The sequence below is a fragment of the Alosa alosa genome, chromosome 24 (assembly GCF_017589495.1).
Source record: "Alosa alosa isolate M-15738 ecotype Scorff River chromosome 24, AALO_Geno_1.1, whole genome shotgun sequence".
Taxonomy (NCBI): Eukaryota; Metazoa; Chordata; class Actinopteri; order Clupeiformes; family Clupeidae; genus Alosa; species Alosa alosa.
This window is the reverse complement of record NC_063212.1, coordinates 20487439-20492438: the sequence shown is the minus strand read 5'-3', so window position 1 is coordinate 20492438 and position 5000 is coordinate 20487439. Positions and strand designations below refer to the sequence as shown.

The 5000-nt window shown below is 44.0% G+C and overlaps 1 protein-coding gene across 1 annotated transcript in view; it reads left to right on the top strand.

Moving 5' to 3' along the window:
- chrnb1 (cholinergic receptor, nicotinic, beta 1 (muscle)) overlaps positions 1-5000 on the top strand; it is a 35247-nt gene that overhangs the window by 22028 nt on the left and 8219 nt on the right. The window lies entirely within an intron of this gene.

The following is a 5000-nucleotide window of genomic DNA, read 5'->3' as shown; positions in this document are numbered from 1 at the left end:
CTTGTCTCGTGCCTACAGTAACTCAGCACTCACTGTTAGCTTAGCATTAGCCTAGTCTAGCATTAGCTTAGCATACTTCATTAAGATGGTCTGAGCCAACTAACCTGTAGCTCCCAAAAGTGACAAAAGAACTCCAACATTTTCCTATTTACATGTTGTGAGTGGTATTGTTACAACATGTACAAATACTAATGTAAAATGAGACACTTCTGAGCATCTACATACTTGGAACTATATTCTCGTTCAGGCAAAGCACTGCTACTTGGGATTCACTAAAGTAAAACCAGAACTTTTCAGGTTCTGTATGCAAATCACTCCGCCCGTCACAGTACGGAGACAAGAAGGGTCTGTATCGTCTCATCTTATCTAGGAGAGATGGTAAATAAGCTAATTTTCCAAAATGTTGCCGTGTTCTTTTAAAGCAAGGCTTTATGCACAGAAATGATCTTATGTGATGCACACATCACACAGTGTAGGTGCCAGTGTTGTAGTCTAAGTCCGAGTCAAGTCCAAGTCATTAAAAAAAAATTCAAGTCAAGTCTAAGTCGAGTCCAGTACTCTGAGTCGTCCGAGTCAAGTCCGAGTCGAGTCCCTATTGATCAAGTTGAGTCAGAGTCCAGCACTAAAGTAAGCATACATGTTGTTAAACTTCAAAAAACAAAACTTGTGGCGCAGCTCATAGGCGCGTCCTCACCAGCGTCTTAATGGCGACCGCTATGAACTTGCATTTTACCGTTCGAACTCTACTGCTCATAACTACTGTACACTCCCTGCCCTGCCGTTATTAGATATCTAAATGATTCATTCCCAACGCTGTGTGTATTGTTAGCGTGTGTAGAAACGGATGGGTGCACACATACCGTGAAAACCGCACAAACCATTTCACTCACGTTTTATTCATTAATTCACTGGCAAGTTGTTGGGAGAGCGGTAACTTTTAAAAGGAGTTTGTCCACTGCTGTGGTAGCGCTGCCTGGTGCTTCTTAGGGAAGCGCGCTCCAGCTATATGCTTTAGGTGCGTTCGCAAGTGTCGTGGTTTCACCCTTGCGAATTATAGCCTAATGGCATATTACAAAAAAAAGTCTAGTCCTCATCTCAATTTGCGAGTCTGAATGCACGAGTCCGAGTCCTAGTTCGAGTCATTTAGTTTTCAAGTCCAAGTCAAGTCACAAGTTGCTAAATTTAGCTCATGACATGTTAGCAGTTATATGTTTCTTATATTAAAAAGGAGATATCAACAATGACAAGCCACCTGGAATCTGCCAGCCTCCCCTCTCTCTCTCTGGTGTGAACTACAGATCCATTTCCAATTAATTACGGTAGCCTAAGTAACGTTATATCTGCTTCATGGACCCAAAAAGTATCATCATTGCATGTAACACGGTGTTGTTGCATTTTGGCATCATAAACGTTCTTGAAGAGTGAAAAGCAGTTTGCATTAAAGCTACTCCTATTTATTGGCAACATTTTGGTACTCTGTCCCTTGGTGCCCTAGTGCATGATGCGCATGGAGGGAGTGGCGGTTCTGTGGAGCCTATGTTGAAACATTTCCGATGGTCTCTTACTATAATTGTCCTGATGCACTCCTTGACACCAACACTATCCCACTCGCTTTGGACTCCTTTTCCCGCTTCTGTCCTTTTCACAGAGCAGCTACTAGACAGGCATGTGTAGCTACAAAGTGGGGTCTGGGGTCATAGCTGTGATTGCGTGGCAGTTGCCAGGTAATAAGGTAAACCATACTTCTGCTGTCAATCAACAAAAAGCATGCCTTTTATGTCTGTACATGGGCTACATAGGATTTGATGTCCAACCAAGAAAAAAAAAACGAATAGCCTTTTCATTTGAAACTAGCAGAAATTCCAAGTCATTCATCATTCATAAGTTCATTTTCACCAAAAACTGGGACAATTCATGTCCTGTAAAATCCAGTACAGTACGTGTGGCAACCCATGTGAAATCAAGTAAAATCACTGAATGTACCTTGAAGTATGAATCTGCTGAAAGTGCTGGAACATTCTAATGCATTGTATTACGCATGCACACACACACACACGTACACGCACACACACACACACTCTAATATCTCGGAGTGAGATACTCGTTGACATGCTGCTGTGTAAAAGGAGGGAGGAGAGAAAGAATGAAAGGATGAAGAAAGAGGAATCTCCACTAATCTCTCGCTTCCCCTCCTACCCCTGAACCACCTCATCAAGGGAATTAAACTATGAAGTCGCCAAGAGAGTGAGAGAGAGAGAATAAGAGAGTGAGAGAGAGAGAGAATAAGTGAGAAAGAGAGAGAGATAGAAAGAGAGTGTGGATGTAAAATGAGAGGAAGAAATCATCACTAAAATAATAATGATCAGCGCAAATCGGGTTTAACACATTAGTCCTGGAAGGAGTCTGGGCAGCAGGGATAGAGAAAGGGAGGGAAGGAGAGAGAGAGGGGGAGAGATGGAGAGAGGGAGAGAGAAGAATGGAGAGGGAGGGATTGAGGGATGAAAAGACTCGATTAATGAGATTCGATGAGGCAGCAGTATATCCCTCTCTCCCCCTCCCTCTAACCCTTCTCTCTCCCTCTCCCTTACTCTCTCTCTCTCTCTCTCTCTCTCTCTCTCTCTCTCCCCCTCTCCCTGGGCCTCCTAATTGGTTTTAGGGCAAGCCTTGGCACCAGCAGAGACGCGTCTTCTTCAAATTAGCCCCATCTGATTAGTCATATGCCTCTCCTTCTCACCCTCACACCTCTGCCGAAACGAGGGATGAAGGAAGAAAGGAAAAAAAAGAGAAGAAGGTAGAGAGGGGCGACTCCAGAGAGACGTGCGAGAGCTCTACGCCGGCACTGTGTTTTTTTACCGTCCCAATCAAAATGGCTGTTGGGAGGGACAAGTCTCCCACAGTGTCTGTTTATGACCAATCGTCTGTTAGGCTCTTGATTGAGAAGTGTCCAGTCAATCTAAACAGCATTAGAGTCGGTGTAATTGGTCGTCGCTGTGGACAGGAGAGGGAGATGTTTGTATGAGGTGATGTCGATTGACTGCTCCCGTGGCTCCTTTCTGTTGGTGGACGGACTCACACCTGATGTTTATTAGAGTATTTTTCCCTGCGAAAGCAATAACAGAACCCCTACACAAACTAAGACACACACACACACACACACACACACACATACACACACATACACACACACATTTTCAGAGAAAAGTTTGGTGTGTTGGAGGTGCCTTTAGAATGAAACAGCTGATATCCTGTGAGAACACAACTCAACTGGCCCTCGTGGCACTCTACTGCCCCCTACTGGCGGTAAGGTGTCCTTAGGATGAATGATGCGCAAAACTCAGTAGAAACAGTTAAAGTGTGTAAAATGTGTATAATCTTTTTTTTCATATTACTGAAATAATAACACACTCAAACGCTTTTATAGCATTAGAGAGGCCGGTCTTTTTGATGTTCCTTGTTAAAGTTCTCCCACGCTTTTCTTAATTGAACTTATTGATTTGTTTCCAACTGGTACAGTAAATGAGGAATGTGTTTTGATGTCCTTTTCCACATTGTTTACCAGTGCAGTGTTTTGTTGTGATAGGGCAGTGAAGAGACTGACAGGAAGTGAGTAGGAGAGAGAGATGGGGTGGGATTGGGACATGGCTCGGGCCGGACTCAAACCCCGATGCCCGTGGGCACTTGGACTCGGGTATGGTACGGGTGCTTTAGCGCCCCTAAGGAAGATTGCTGATGTCAAGCTGGTGTGCGATGACTCTGGTGAGCATTCACTGGTAGTGGTTAGTGAGGTTCCCCCTTCACTGTGAAGAGCTTTGAGTGTCTAGAAAACTGCTATATAAATTGAATGTGTTGTTGTTGTTGTTGACCTATGCCCTATTGTTTGTTAGTGTGGTAATACATTCAGATGGTAAGCCAGTGATGTTATTAGTGTAGTTCCACCAGTGTGAGCCTAGACCTAGTGTAATGCTACTGTTTACCACTGCTACTAGCTCTTCACTACCAGGCCAGATCAAGCTACCCGTTCTTGCAGGGTGCATACAGTGCCACTACATAGTCAGACCGATATGGGAAAACTCTTCTGTCTGACACTTTGTTAAAGCAGCACTAAGCAAGTTTTACCTCAATATAACAGCTTCAAAGTAATGCAAAGTAATGCAAAGTAATTGGTATGGTAAACAAAGTTGTAATAGGGAGAATCATGCACCTAACATAGCCGGCAGAGGCCCGCAGGTGGAGTACCAGCCGCGCTGAGTACAATTTGGCTGACGGCGAGTCAGAGACATCTCGTGAATATCGTGAAATGTTACTTAGTTAGTAGATATAGCTCTTTGGAGATTGTCTTCGCCTGTTGCTAGTCCTTCGGCTCCAAAACAAATGCACGTGTACAGTGTTCAGGGGGAAGGGCTCAAGCCATGAGGTAAACTATAAAGACTCCACAACCCTAGGGGGAGCTCTAGAGTCATCAAAAACACCCGAAACGGCATCTTATACCTTTAATAGGCTACGTACACAAAAGGCCCTCTGTGTCCTCATTTGTTTCCGGTGGAGCCAGGTGTGTTTGAACCGCTATTGTTAATGTAATTAGTGTCTACAAGGACACAGTTGGGTGTTGCACCTGGTGAATCAGCACGTTACGATAAAGAAGAATTTATGCGTGTGTTAGACTTGTTATTATTGGGCAAGCAAGATATTCAGTGTCAGAGTGAAGATGTAAGGAGCAGAAAAGAAGGTGGCGTTACAACACAGTTAAAGGTGAACTTGGCAACTATTTCAACGTAATAAACCCGTTTAGAAATCATTCGGATGGTTAAATGACCTGTTCCGGAGAAAATAGTGACTTTCCCCGCTGCGCCTAGCATCCCCAGGCGGAAAACCAACCTTGCAACATTGAGACTTACCATCCCGGAAAGAGAAGTGAGAAACAAGAAACTCGTTTTAAATCGTGTTTCTTACCTTGTAACATCCACATAGTTCTGCCAAACTTATGCTAACCGTTCGCTAGC